The sequence below is a fragment of the Petromyzon marinus genome, chromosome 39, assembly GCF_048934315.1.
Source record: "Petromyzon marinus isolate PM22_M1 ecotype Great Lakes invasive population chromosome 39, UKy_Petmar_22M1.pri1.0, whole genome shotgun sequence".
In the NCBI taxonomy this organism is placed as follows: Eukaryota; Metazoa; Chordata; class Hyperoartia; order Petromyzontiformes; family Petromyzontidae; genus Petromyzon; species Petromyzon marinus.
Window position 1 is genome coordinate 10,618,576 of NC_133705.1, and position 17,182 is coordinate 10,635,757.

A 17,182-nucleotide genomic window follows, 5' to 3' on the forward strand; every position below is an offset into this window, starting at 1 on the left:
GATCCCCCCCTCACCAGGCCCCCCTCCTCCCCGCACCACCCTGTCCATAAGGGGCCGTCCATAAATGACGTCAGGCTATAAACTATCGTCATTGTAGTGCGAATTTAATGTAGGGCTATATTAAAAGTTGCGCATTTTGATGTGACGTCACATTTCTCAACCCCCCCCCCCCTTTCGTCACACATTGTCACAAATAATGTCTGACCCCCCCCCTCCCCAGGTGCGTGACGTCATTTATGGACGGCCCCTAAGCCTCATCACGCACCCTAGTGACGCTCTGCGAGTCGATGTCCCTGAGTCTCTCTCGTGGGAGTCTCTGCGGACACCTCTAGGGAGTCTCGGTATGGGGTTTAAGATGTGGCTCCGTCATGGATTATTGGTTGGTCTCTAATGAGTCGATGTCGCCCGGAGTCTCGAGTGGGAGTCTCGGTATGGGGTTTAAGATGTGGCTCCGTCATGGATTATTGGTTGGTCTCTAATGAGTCAATGTCCCCCGCAGTCTCGAGTGGGAGTCTCGGTATGGGGTTTAAGATGTGGCTCCGTCATGGATTATTGGTTGGTCTCTAATGAGTCGATGTCCCCCGGAGTCTCGGGTGGGAGTCTCGGTATGGGGTTTAAGATGTGGCTCCGTCATGGATTATTGGTTGGTCTCTAACGAGTCGATTTCCCCCGGAGTCTCGAGTGGGAGTCTCGGTATGGGGTTTAAGATGTGGCTCCGTCATGGATTATTGGTTGGTCTCTAACGAGTCGATGTCCCCCGGAGTCTCGAGTGGGAGTCTCGGTATGGGGTTTAAGATGTGGCTCCGTCATGGATTATTGGTTGGTCTCTAATGAGTCGATGTCCCCCGGAGTCTCGGGTGGGAGTCTCGGTATGGGGTTTAAGATGTGGCTCCGTCATGGATTATTGGTTGGTCTCTAATGAGTCGATGTCCCCGGAGTCTCGAGTGGGAGTCTCGGTATGGGGTTTAAGATGTGGCTCCGTCATGGATTATTGGTTGGTCTCTAACGAGTCGATGTCCCCCGGAGTCTCGGGTGGGAGTCTCGGTATGGGGTTTAAGATGTGGCTCCGTCATGGATTATTGGTTGGTCTCTAATGAGTCGATGTCCCCCGAGTCTCCACAAGAGGGGATTTTTGGGGGTTACATCGCACACAGCCAACTGGTAAGGTTTGCCACGTAAACAAAACAGTATATAGTAGTGTAGTAGTGTATAGTGTAATGAACAGTAGTGAATAGTGTAGTATATAGTAGTGTAGTGTATAGTGTAGTGTATAGTAATTTAGTGCTGGAGTCTGTCACCAGGGAGAGGGAGGTGTGGACCGCCACTACTCAACACGCTGCTGTAGTGTATAGTGTAGTGTATAGTGTAGTGTATAGTGTAGTAGTGTATAGTGTAGTAGTGTATAGTGTAGTAGTGTATAGTGTAGTAGTGTATAGTGTAGTAGTGTATAGTGGTGTATAGTGTAGTAGTGTATAGTGTAGTGTATAGTAGTGTATCGTGTAGTGTATAGTGTAGTGTCTAGTAGTGTATAGTAGTGTATAGTGTAGTGTATAGTAGTGTATAGTGTGGTAGTGTATAGTGTAGTGTATAGTAGTGTATAGTGTAGCGTATAGTAGCGTATAGTAGTGTATAGTGTAGTGTATAGTAGTGTATAGTGTAGTGTATAGTGTAGTGTATAGTGTAGTGTATAGTAGTGTATAGTGTAGTAGTGTATAGTGTAGTGTATAGTAGTGTATAGTGTAGTGTATAGTAGTGTATAGTGTAGTGTGTAGTAGTGTAGTAGTGTATAGTGCAGTGTATAGTAGTGTAGTAGTGTATCGTGTAGTGTATAGTGTAGTAGTGTATAGTGTATCGTGTAGTGTATAGTGTAGTAGTGCTGGAGTCTGTCGCCAGGGAGAGGGAGGTGTGGACCGCCACTACTCAACACGCTGCTGTAGTGTATAGTGTAGTAGTGTATAGTGTCGTGTATAGTGTAGTAGTGCTGGAGTCTGTCGCCAGGGAGAGGGAGGTGTTGACCGCCACTACTCAACACGCTGCCGCCGCGACCCTCACCATGACAAGCGGACTGAGAAATGAACACCGGGCGAGGTAGTCAACATCTTCACTGGGAGAGAGAGAGACACACACACGCAGACTCCAAATATACAGCAGGCGTCAGGATCGTGATGGAACCCACGACCTCCTGTACACCGGGCAAGGTAGTCAACATCTCCTCGCCGCCGCGCCCACAAAATGCCCTTCGTGGACAGCAGGTAAATAACCCTCCTGCTGTACTGCCACCTTCTGGACACTGCTCTAGCCCCGACCGTGGAAAAGAGTCGCACCTAAAAGTACCCCTCCACCGCCACCACCGCCACCGCCACCACCACTACCACCACTACCGCCACCACCACTACTGCAACCACCGCCACCACCGCCACCGCCACCACCACTACCGCCACCACCGCCACAGCCACCACTACTACCGCCACCACCACCACCGCCACCACCACTACCACTACCGCCACCACCACTACCGCAACCACCGCCACCACCGCTACCGCCACCACCGCTACCGCCACCACCGCCACCGCCGCCACCACCACCGCCACTGCCACCGCCACTACCGCCACCACCGCCACCACCGCCACCACCACTACCGCCACCACCACTGCCACCACCACTACCGCCACCACCGCCATTCCACGGATTATTCCTCCCCCTGGCTCCGTTTCGTTTCGTCAGAGAGAGGGGGGGGGGGGGGCAGCTGTCCAGGGTTGTCCTCGCTCCCAGTTCAACGCCCCCCCCGCCCCCCACACCGCGTGGCGCGTGCACGTGGCCAGCGAGCGATCGACCGACCCCGTCGCGCCAGGGAGGCGAGCGAGCGTGAGTGGAGGTCATCGATTCTCCGCGAAAACACGGCGGAAAACACGGAGGGGGAAGCAACGGCGCCAATCACCGGACCTTCACCGGACCTTCACCGCCCCCCACCTGCTCCCCCAAGAAGCTGGCGACAGCCACACACACACACGCGGCGAGCGAGGCCTCCCATCGCCGTCGTGCAGAGCAACTCAAGATATTTGCTCCTGGGGTCCAGGGTTGTCCAGGGATTGTCAGGAAACACTCAGGGATTATCAGGAGACACCCAGGGATTGTGAGGAGACACACCCAGGGATTATCAGGAGACACCCAGGGATTATCAGGAGACACCCCCAGGGATTATCAGGAGACACACCCAGGGATTGTCAGGAGACACACCCAGAGATTATTAGGAGACACACCCAGGGATTGTCAGGAGACACACCCAGGGATTGTCAGGAGACACCCAGGGATTGTCAGGAGACACCCAGGGATTGTCAGGAGACACACCCAGGGATTGTCAGGAAACACTCAGGGATTATCAGGAGACACACCCAGGGATTGTCAGGAAACACCCAGGGATTGTCAGGAGACACCCAGAGATTATCAGGAGACACACCCAGGGATTGTCAGGAGACACACCCAGGGATTGTCAGGAGACACCCAGGGATTGTCAGGAGACACCCAGGGATTGTCAGGAGACACACTCAGGGATTGTCAGCAGACACCCAGGGATTGTCAGGAGACACACCCAGGGATTGTCAGGAGACACCCAGGGATTGTCAGGAGACAGTCAGGGATTGTCAGGAGACACCCAGGGATTGTCAGGAGACACCCAGGGATTGTCAGGAGACACACCCAGGGATTGTCAGGAGACACACCCAGGGATTGTCAGTAGACACACCCAGAGATTGTCAGGAGACACACCCAGGGATTGTTAGGAGACACAACCCGGGATTGTCAGGAGACACCCAGGGATTGTCAGGAGACACCCAGGGATTGTCAAGAGACACACCCAGGGATTGTCAGGAGACACCCAGGGATTGTCAGGAGACAGTCAGGGATTGTCAGGAGACACCCAGGGATTGTCAGGAGACACCCAGGGATTGTCAGGAGACACACCCAGGGATTGTCAGGAGACACCCAGGGATTGTCAGGAGACACCCAGGGATTGTCAGGAGACACACCCAGGGATTGTCAGGAGACACCCAGGGATTGTCAGGAGACACACCCAGGGATTGTCAGGAGACACCCAGGGATTGTCAGGAGACACTCAGGGATTGTCAGGAGACACACCCAGGGATTGTCAGGAGACACCCAGGGATTGTCAGTAAACACACCCAGGGATTGTCAGGAGACACCCAGGGATTGTCAGGAGACACACCCAGAGATTATAAGGAGACACACCCAGGGATTGTCAGGAGACACCCAGGGATTGTCAGGAGACTGTCAGGGATTGTCAGGAGACACACCCAGAGATTATCAGGAGACATTCCCAGAGATTTTCAGCAATGTTCTGCGGATGCTCGCAGGATTGGTGAGGGGTGGGGGCGGAGAGGATGATATCAGTGGGAGGAAGTGAGGCCTACGACAGTGCAGAGCGCCGCACAGATGGACGCGTCTAAAACTAAACTCGCCTTAGTCTACCAGGTAAGGCCCACCGAGCTGCATAACAGGCGAGGTAGTGAACACAAATCCTAGTCATGCTTCTCACTACAATCTCAATCAAGAAACGAATATGTCCAACCGCCACCCTAAGCATAGGCCTCATCTTGATTCCTGGCGATAATAACTATCTGCAACCATCACTACAACCACTAATCCTAACCACAACCCTTAATCCTAACCACAGCCCCTAATCCTAACCACAACCCCCCAATCCTAACCACAACCCCTAATCCTAACTATAACCACAATAATTCCTAATCCTAACCACAACCCCTAACCCTAACTATAACCAAAACTCCTAATCCTAACCACAACTCCTAATCCTAACTATAACCACAACTCCTAATCCTAACCACAACCCCTAGTCCTAACCACAACTCCTATACCTAACCACAGCCCCTAATCCTAACCACAACCCCTAATCCTAACCACAACCCCTAATCCTAACCACAACCCCTAATCCTAACCACAACTCCTAATCCTAACCACAACTCCTAATCCTAACTATAACCACAACTCCTAATCCTAACCACAACTCCTAATCCTAACTATAACCACAACTCCTAATCCTAACCACAACTCCTAATCCCAACCACAACTCCTAATCCTAACTATAACCACAACTCCTAATCCTAACTATAACCACAACTCCTAATCCTAACCACAACTCCTAATCCTAATCACAACTCATAATCCCAACCACAACTCCTATTCCTAACTATAACCACAACTCCTAATCCTAACTATAACCACAACTCCTAATCCCAACCACAACTCCTAATCCTAACTATAACCACAACTCCTAATCCTAACCACAACTCCTAATCATTACTATAACCACAACTCCTAATCCTAACCACAACTCCTAATCCTAACTATAACCACAACTCCTAATCCTAACCAGAACTCCTAATCCCAACCACAACTCCTAATCCTAACTATAACCACAACTCCTAATCCTAACTATAACTACAACTCCTGATCCTAACCACAACTCCTAATCCTAACCACAACTCCTAATCCCAACCACAACTCCTAATCCTAACTATAACCACAACTCCTAATCCTAACTATAACTACAACTCCTAATCCTAACCACAACTCCTAATCCTAACCACAACTCCTAATCCCAACCACAACTCCTAATCCTAACTATAACCACAACTCCTAATCCTAACTATAACCACAACTCCTAATCCTAGCTATAACCACAACTCCTAATCCCAACCACAACTCCTAATCCTAACTATAACCACAACTCCTAATCCAAACTATAACCACAACTCCTAATCCTAACCACAACTCCTAATCCTAATCACAACTCCTAATCCCAACCACAACTCCTAATCCTAACTATAACCACAACTCCTAATCCTAGCTATAACCACAACTCCTAATCCTAGCTATAACCACAACTCCTAATCCTAGCTATAACCACAACTCCTAATCCTAGCTATAACCACAACTCCTAATCCTAGCTATAACCACAACTCCTAATCCTAGCTATAACCACAACTCCTAATCCTAGCTATAACCACAACTCCTAATCCTAGCTATAACCACAACTCCTAATCCTAGCTATAACCACAACTCCTAATCCTATCTATAACCACAACTCCTAATCCCAACCACAACTCCTAATCCTAACTATAACCACAACTCCTAATCCTAACTATAACCTCAACTCCTAATCCTAACTATAACCTCAACTCCTAATCCTAGCTATAACAACAACTCCTAATCCTAACTATAACCACAACTCCTAATCCCAACCACAACTCCTAATCCTAGCTATAACCACAACTCCTAATCCTAACTATAACCACAACTCCTAATCCTAGCTATAACCTCAACTCCTAATCCTAACTATAACCACAACTCCTAATCCTAACTATAACCACAACTCCTAATCCCAACCACAACTCCTAATCCTAACTATAACCACAACTCCTAATCCTAGCTATAACCACAACTCCTAATCCTAGCTATAACCACAACTCCTAATCCTAGCTATAACCACAACTCCTAATCCTAACTATAACCACAACTCCTAATCCTAACTATAACCTCAACTCCTAATCCTAACTATAACCACAACTCCTAATCCCAACCACAACTCCTAATCCTAACTATAACCACAACTCCTAATCCTAGCTATAACCACATCCCAAAATGACACCGCCCCTGTACACGAGGCGGTGCCTCCCGTTGTCCGCCAGGGCCAAGATGTTTACTACCTCGCCTGGTATGCAGGAGGTCCTGCGTTCGATCCCGACCCTGACATCTGCATATTTCTGAAGTTTTGCGGCGTCTCTCTCCCCATGGCCGGCGTGGATTCTTTTTTCTCTCTCGGCAGCCGCCGTAAATTTCCACGCGGTTGGATGAGCCTCTGTCGTTGAGCCCCCCACCCCCGTTTGTGATGGCCAGGTTACTTCTGACGACAGAAGCTGAAGAAGCCCAGATTGGGGGGTGGGGGGTCCTCACCCATCGGTAAAATCTAAAAAAATGTTTTTTGTTCCGGCTATTCCCCTCCGTGTGATTTGCTTTCGTTTCACAATTTATTTTCTTATTTTCGTCCAGAGTCGCGGACAGCATTCAGCTTTATTAATGTTGCGGTGCCACGCAGCTGGAGGAACGATGGAGGTGATACGGCAGTGGGAGAGAGACGTAGAGAGACTGATACACAAACAGAACAATGACCCCGAGAGAGACATCACGGAGACAGCGAGAGAGGAGGCTTGTCGAGATGTAAACAAAGACAAAGATCCTCCGGCATAGCCTCAACAGAATGTCGGGGCAAGTGCTATTAGCGAGCAGCACCTGTGAAGGCCGGCACGGCGTACGAGGGGGTGGGTGGCCAGCAGCACGACCGGCCGCCTTTGTCTCCCCAGTGGCGATGTTTACACACAACGCACCAGGTACTCGTTTGAGGCCGAGTCGACCTAGGGGAGGCCCAGGACCGGTTCAGACAATCGTCACCGGTGTTGGCCGTGAGCGGGAATCGAACTCGGATCGCCGGGTTCGTAGCGCAGTGCGCTAACCGATACACTACCGACATGAACACAGAGATAGACACATGGACACAATCAGAGAGACACACACAGATAGACACATGGACACAATCAGATAGACACAAACAGACAGACACATGGACACAATCAGATAGACACACAGAGATAGACACATGGACACAGATAGACACACAGAGATAGACACATGGGAACAATCAGATAGACACAAACAGATAGACACATGGACACAATCAGATAGACATGTAGTGGAGTAGAAAATACACATGGGTAAATTGGCCATATACAGTACATACAAACAGTGTGGGTCATGTAAGTTCGAGCAGGTGATGAAGTCACGGGTGGCGTAAGCAAGCCAAAGTAATTAAGGGAGTCAAGGCACGAGGGCTGTGATTGGTCGAGAGGCTGTTAGCGTTAAGTGGCGGCGTCACGGAGTCTGGGCCGTTGGACAGGTGCGGAGCTGGCGGGGAAAATGCCAGCGAGGCACGTGGCAAGTAATTAAGGCTGATTGGAAAGGGGATAAAGAGGCGAGGTGATGTGGACGGCGAGAGAGTTGGCGAGAAGTGGAGACAGCAGCGGGTAGACCGGTAGAGAGAGAGACGCGAAGAGTGGAAGCCCGGCAAGTGTTAGTGGGAAATAGATTGAGAGCCGAACCCAGAGGGCAATAAATAGCGATAGCGAGAGTTAGCGTTAGCAGAGTGGAGATTACGGTATAGGTAGGTACGGAGAGTTAGCGATAGACAAGTCACTGTGTGTGAAGAGATAGACAGGTCACTGTGTGTGAAGAGATAGACAGGTCACTGTGTGTGAGGAGATAGACAGGTCACTGTGTGTGAGGAGATAGACAAGTCACTGTGTGTGAAGAGATAGACAAGTCACTGTGTGTGAGGAGATAGACAGAGTCAATGTGTGTGAGGAGATAGACAAGTCACTGTGTGTGAGGAGATAGAGATAGAACCACTGTGTGTGAGGAGATAGACAAGTCACTGTGTGTGAGGAGATAGACGAGTCACTGTGTGTGAAGAGATAGACAGGTCACTGTGTGTGAGGAGATAGACAAGTCACTGTGTGTGAGGAGATAGACAAGTCACTGTGTGTGAGGAGATAGACGAGTCACTGTGTGTGAAGAGATAGACAGGTCACTGTGTGTGAGGAGATAGACAAGTCACTGTGTGTGAGGAGATAGACAAGTCACTGTGTGAGGAGATAGAGATAGAACCACTGTGTGTGAGGAGATAGACAAGTCACTGTGTGTGAGGAGATAGACAGAGTCACTGTGTGTGAGGAGATAGACAAGTCACTGTGTGTGAAGAGATAGACAAGTCACTGTGTGTGAAGAGATAGACAAGTCACTGTGTGTGAGGAGATAGACAAGTCACTGTGTGTGAAGAGATAGACAAGTCACTGTGTGTGAAGAGATAGACAAGTCACTGTGTGTGAGGAGATAGACGAGTCACTGTGTGTGAAGAGATAGACAGGTCACTGTGTGTGAGGAGATAGACAAGTCACTGTGTGTGAGGAGATAGACGAGTCACTGTGTGTGAGGAGATAGACAGAGTCAATGTGTGTGAAGAGATAGACAGGTCACTGTGTGTGAGGAGATAGACGAGTCACTGTGTGTGAGGAGATAGACAAGTCACTGTGTGTGAGGAGATAGACGAGTCACTGTGTGTGAGGAGATGGACGAGTCACTGTGTGTGAGGAGATAGACAAGTCACTATGTGTGAGGAGATAGACAAGTCACTGTGTGTGAGGAGATAGACAAGTCACTGTGTGTGAGGAGATAGACGAGTCACTGTGTGAGGAGATGGACGAGTCACTGTGTGAGGAGATAGACAAGTCACTGTGTGTGAAGAGATAGACAGGTCACTGTGTGTGAGGAGATAGACAGGTCACTGTGTGTGAGGAGATAGACAGAGTCAATGTGTGTGAGGAGATAGACAGAGTCACTGTGTGTGAGGAGATAGAGATAGAACCACTGTGTGAGGAGATAGACAAGTCACTGTGTGTGAGGAGATAGAGATAGAACCACTGTGTGCGGTGAGAGAAGAAGAGACTGTGTGGGGAGACGAGGAGGATGAGCGGACGGTGCTAAAGGGAATTCGAGTGTTCGAGTTGGCGGAGCGTGGAGAGGAAAATTACAAAGTGTGTGTGTGTGAAATTATAAAGTGTGTGTGTGTGGAACGATGGGAATTAAAGTGACAGTGGAAGAAAGGCGATTGTCGTCCCAGTGAATCCAAGGCACTACAGACATAAACAGATAGACACAAGGACACAATCAGATAGACAGATGGACACACACAGAGATAGACACATGAACACAATCAAATAGACACACACAGAGATAGACACATGGACACAATCAGATAGACACACAGAGATGGACACTTAGACACAATCAGATAGACACACAGAGATAGACACGTGGACACACAGAGATAGACACACAGAGATAGGTAAATGGACACAATCAGATAGACACACACAGAGAGACACATGGACACAATCAGAGACACACAGAGATAGACACTTAGACACAATCAGATAGACACAGAGATAGGCACATGGACACAATCAGACGCACAGAGATAGACATATGGACACAATCAGATAGACATAGAGATAGACACATGGACACAATCAGATAGACACACACCGAGATAGACACATGCACACAATCAGATATACACACAGAGACATGGACACAATCGGATAGACACACAGAGATAGACACATGTACACCATCAGATGGACACACAGAGATAGACACATGGACACACAGAGATAGACACTTGGACACAATCAGATAGACACACAGAGAGACACTTATACACAATCAGATAGACAAAGAAAGAGGCACATGGATACAATCAGATAGACACACAGAAATAGACACATGGACACAATCAGATAGACAGAGATAATAATAATAGTAACCGCCATTCGCCACTAAGTGGCGTTGACGTCACCACGACGCTTGTGCCAGGCTATATGCACCCTGAGGCCACGTGAAGTGTCGAACGCCCGCTGGCAGGAGGTAACGGGGCATACCCAGGTGCCACGGGTCGACTGACTGAGATGACTGGCTGATGCACCACCTGTGCCCCCTACTGTGCCAACCTGCTGTGCTTTAGCCACCCGGCGCTCCTCTCGTTGTTCTGAGCGTCGCTCCTCCGCCCTCCGTTGTTGTTGGAGGGCGACTGCCTCCAACTGCCCAGTAGCATCCTTCACGAGCCTCCTCCACAGAGGCCGATCTTGACACCGCTGGTACCAGTCATCGGCAAGTCCACTCAGCTCCACGTCGTCCTGTACCACATCACTCCATCTCTTCTCTAGCCCGTGCCGCGCCCGCTTAGCCCCCTCAATCCGGCCAAACAAAAGCTGTTTCGGCATGCGGTGGCTGGGCATGCGGGCTACATGACCCAGCCATCGCAGCCTTGCCCGCCGGAGGAGCTCACCGATGGAACCCTGCCCAGATCTTTCAAGGATTTGTGAGCTCCTCACACAATCCAGTCTGGTTAAACCCAGGATGGATCGTAGGCAGGCCAGCCTAAATGTTTCTAACCAGCGAAGATGTTCCATTAGGGGGGTCCACGTTTCGCAAGCGTAGAGAAGGGAGGGAATGACCGTGGCCGAGAAGACCTGAAGCTTAGTGCGGAGTGACAGACCAGGTAGCTTCCACACAGCGTTACGCAACCGATGAAAAGATATTGCCGCTCGACTGATTCGGAGTGAGGCCTCTGCTGTTAAACTGGAGCCAGTCATAAGCACACTGCCCAGGTATGGGAAACTCTCCACTCTCTCCACAACTGCCCCATTACCGATTGGGAGTTGTGGGGGTGGAGTGTCCGATGGTACAAAATACCCAGGCAGGTGCTTAGTTTTGGTGGGGCTGATGGTAAGGCCCCACCTCTTAGTGGCACGCTCCAGTCTCAGCAGCAGCGTCTCCAACTCCTCCTCTGACTGAGCAGCTATTACCAAATCATCAGCATACATAACGTGGTTGAGCAATAGGGAGCCATCCCTTGACCGCACCCGGGCATCGATCAGCCTCCCATTATATCTGTACCATATCGAGATTCCCCTGGTACAGCTATTGAAGGCTTCACGAACTACGTGGTCAAAATAGATGTTAAATAATGTGGGAGCCAGAGGACATCCCTGTCGCACCCCAAGGTGTACAGGGAATGGCTCTGACTCCCGGCCACGTAGTTTTACCCGGGCCCGCTCACCATCATGAAGGTCCTTAATGATCGTGAGCAGAGGGTCAGGTACTCCAAAAGCACGAAAAACGACCCAGAGCCCAGGCCTACTGATGGTATCATAGGCCTTGACCAGGTCAATAAAGCAGAGATGTAGGTCTTGTTGGAATTCCCTATACCTCTGCTATAGCAGACGGACAGAAAATATGGCATCTGTGCAGGACCGCCCTTTCCTGAAACCGCATTGGGGCTCCGCAAGCCTCTCCTCAGCGTGCCTGGCAAGGCGATGCTGAATAATCCTTGCCAGGACCTTTCCCGGCACACTGAGGAGTGAGATGCCCCTGTAGTTGTTACAGTCTGTGCGGTCCCCCTTCTTAAAGAGGGGGACCACCAGGGCATCCTTCCAATCCTGTGGAACCCGTCCAGTGGTCCAGACCGCTGTTATGATGTCATATAGGGCAGTCTGTGCACAAACGCCACCCTCCCCTCAGCATTTCGCTTGGGAGATCATCTCTGCCCGCTGCCTTTCCTGGTCTCAGACTCCGGATCGCCTTCAGTACTTCCTCAACAGATGGCACCTCAGCCAGCCACTCACAGGGGGTGACTTCTTCCAATATTTGAGGCACCGCAGCCTCAGCAGGGTCATCCTCACTTTGTGCCACGATGTTTTCTTGGCTGAGGGATTTTCCCTCCCCCAGGACCTCACAGAAATGCTCAGCAAATCTGCAAACCTGTTCCTGGGGGTCGGAGATTGGATCACCGTTTTTTCCCCTAATGATGGTAATAGGTGTGGCGCTGCAAGGTTACTTTTTTGATGGAGTTAAATAGAGATTTGTGATCACGGGCCACTGAGACAGACTCCATCTCCTCAGCAACCCGCGACCACCACCCATCCTTGCAGCGCCTCACGCCTCTCCGAACCTCCGAGCGAAGGCTGCGGTAAGCCTCCTCATTCTCTGACGTGGGATTCCGTAGCCGATGACAGTGGGCCTGTCGCTTTTTCTCAACCATCCTGAACACCTTCTCTGTCAGCGAGGGCCTCTGGGGAGGTCTGGAACGCGTACCCAAAGCAGCCATTGCAGCTGCATGAGTCACAGTCCTAAACCTCGCTCATTTACCCTCGACATCAGGAGGAGTCGGGGACGATGCCAATCCCAGCCGCAAGTGATGATGAAATTCTCGCTTGCAACTTTCATCAGATCACTGAGACCAGGCCACTTTAGGTCGGAATGGGGTCCTGGGTGTACACCCACCACCGGAGTAGAAGAATTGCAGGCGCATCTTACAGATGACTAGTCGATGGTCAGAGGGCAGATCAGCTCCATGGTAGACACAGAGATACACACATGGACACACACAGATAGACACACACAGTTAGACACACACAGATAGACACATGCACACACACAGATAGACACACACACAGTTAGACACGCACAGATAGACACATGCACACACACAGATAGACACACAGATAGACACATGGACACACACATATAGACACACACAGTTAGACACATGGACACAATCAGATAGACACACAGAGATAGACACATGGACACATTCAGATAGACACACAGAGATAGACACATGGACACAATCAGATAGAAACAGAGATAGACACATGGACACACACAGAGAGAGACACACACAGAGATAGACATGTGGACACAATCAGATAGACACACAGAGATAGGCACGTGGGCACAATCAGATAGACACACAGAGATAGACACATGGACACACACAGAGATAGACACACAGAGATAGACACATAGACACAATCAGATAGACACACAGAGATAAACACATAGACACAATCAGATAGACACAGAGATAGACACATGGACACACACAGAGATAGACACACACAGAGATAGACACATGGACACAATCAGATAGACACACACATATAGATACATGGACACAATCAGCTAGACACACAGAGATAGACACATGGACACAATCAGATAGACACACACAGATAGACATATGCACACACACAGATACACACACAGATAGACACATGGACACACACAGATTGACACACACAGTTAGACACACACAGATAGACACATGCACACACAGAGATAGACACACACAGATAGACACATGGACACACAGATAGACACCCACACAGTTAGACACATGGACACAATCAGATAGACACAGAAATAGACACATATACACAATCAGATAGACACAGACAGATAGACACATACACACATAGATAGACACATGGACACACACAGATAGACACACACAGAGATAGACATATGGACACAATCAGATAGACATACACAGATAGACACATGCACACAATCAGATAGACACACGTAGAGATAGACACATGGACACAATCAGATACACACACACACAGATAGACACATGGACACAATCAGATAGACACACACAGATAGACACATGGATACAATCAGATAGATGCACACAGATAGACACATGGACACAATCAGATAGACACAGAGATAGGCACATGGACACTATCAGATAGACACACAGATAGACAGATGGACACAATCAGATAGACACACAGATAAACACATGACCACAATCAGATAGACAAACACAGAGATAGACACATGCACACAATCAGATAGACACACACAGATAGGCACATGGACACAATCAGATAGACACAGAGAGACACATGGACACAATCAGAGAGACACAGATAGGCACATGGACACAATCAGATAGACACCCACAGATAGACACATGGACACAATCAGATAGACACACAGAGATAGACACATGGGCACAATCAGATAGACACAAAGAGATAGACACATGAACACAATCATATAGACACACAGAGATAGACACATGGACACAATCAGATAGACACACAGAGATAGACACATGGACACAATCAGATAGACACAGAGATAGACACATGGACACAATCAGATAGACACACATAGATAGACACATGGACACACACAGATAGACACAGAGATAGACACATGGACACAATCAGATAGACACACACAGATAGACACATGGACACAATCAGATAGACAAATGGACACAATCAGATAGACACACAGAGATAGACACATGGGCACAATCAGATAGACACACAGAGATAGACACATGGACACAATCAGATAGACACAGAGATAGACACATGTACACAATCAGATAGACACACAGAGACAGACACATGAACACACACAGATAGACACAGAGATAGATACATGGACACAATCAGATAGACGCACACAGAGATAAACACATGTACACAATCAGATAGACACACACAGAGATAGTCGCATGGACACAATCAGATAGACATACAGAGATAGACACATGGACACAATCAGATAGACACACAGAGATAGACACATGTACACAATCAGATAGACACACAGATAGACACCTGGACACACAGATAGACACCTGGACACACAGATAGACACAGAGATAGACACACGGACACAATCAGATAGACACACACAGAGATAGACACATGGACACAATCAGATAGACACACAGAGATAGTCGCATGGACACAATCAGATAGACACACAGAGATAGACACATGGACACAATCAAATAGACACACAGAGATAGACACATGGACACAATCAGATAGACACATAGATAGACACATGTACACAATCAGATAGACACACAGAGATAGACATATGGACACAATCAGATACACACACAGATAGACACATGGAGACAATCAGATAGACACACAGAGATAGACACATGGACACAATCAGATAGACACACAGAGATAGACACATGGACACAATCAGATAGACACACATAGATAGACACATGGACACAATCAGAGAGACACACAGATAGGCACATGGACACAATCAGATAGACACCCACAGATAGACACATGGACACAATCAGATAGACACACAGAGATAGACACATGGACACAATCAGATAGACACACAGAGATAGACACATGAACACAATCAGATAGACACACAGAGATAGACACATAGACACAATCAGATAGACACACAGAGATAGACACATGGACACAATCAGATAGGCACACAGATAGAGACACATGGACACAATCAGATAGGCACACAGAGATAGACACATGAACACAATCATATAGACACACAGAGATAGACACTTAGACAATCAGATAGACACAGAGATAGACACATAGACACAATCAGATAGACACACATGGACACAATCAGATAGGCACACAGAGATAGACACATGAACACAATCAGATAGACACACAGAGATAGACACATGGACACAATCAGATAGACACAGAGATAGACACATGTACACAATCAGATAGACACACAGAGACAGACACATGAACACACACAGATAGACACAGATATAGATACATGGACACAATCAGATAGACGCACACAGAGATAGACACATGGACACAATCAGATAGACACACACAGAGATAGTCGCATGGACACAATCAGATAGACACACAGAGATAGACACATGGACACAATCAGATAGACACAGAAATAGACACATGGACACAATCAGATAGACACACAGATAGACACCTGGACACACAGATAGACACAGAGATAGACACATGGACACAATCAGATAGACACACACAGAGATAGACACATGGACACAATCAGATAGACACACAGAGATAGTCGCATGGACACAATCAGATAGACACACAGAGATAGACGCATGGACACAATCAAATAGACACACAGAGATAGACATATGGACACAATCAAATAGACACATAGAGATAGACACATGTACACAATCAGATAGACACACAGAGATAGACATATGAACACAATCAGATAGACACACAGATAGACACATGGAGACAATCAGATAGACACACATAGATAGACACATGGACACAATCAGATAGACACACATATAGGCACATGGACACAATCAGATAGACACCCACAGATAGACACATGGACACAATCAGATAGACACACAGAGATAGACACATGGACACAATCAGATAGACACACACAGATAGACACATGGACACAATCAGATAGACACACAGAGATAGACACATGAACACAATCAGATAGACACACAGAGATAGACACATAGACACAATCAGATAGACACACAGAGATAGACACATGGACACAATCAGATAGGCACACAGATAGAGACACATGGACACAATCAGATAGGCACACATATAGGCACATGGACACAATCAGATAGACACCCACAGATAGACACATGGACACAATCAGATAGGCACACAGATAGAGACACATGGACACAATCAGATAGGCACACAGATAGAGACACATGGACACAATCAGATAGGCACACAGAGATAGACACATGAACACAATCATATAGACACACAGAGATAGACACTTAGACAATCAGATAGACACACAGAGATAGACACATGGACACAATCAGATAGGCACACAGATAGAGACACATGGACACAAT

The 17,182-nt window shown here is 48.2% G+C and overlaps 1 protein-coding gene across 7 annotated transcripts in view; it reads right to left on the minus strand.

The window, feature by feature from the left end:
- The window catches only part of RAP1GAP (RAP1 GTPase activating protein), a 254,893-nt gene that overhangs the window by 217,189 nt on the left and 20,522 nt on the right, over positions 1-17,182 (minus strand). The window lies entirely within an intron of this gene.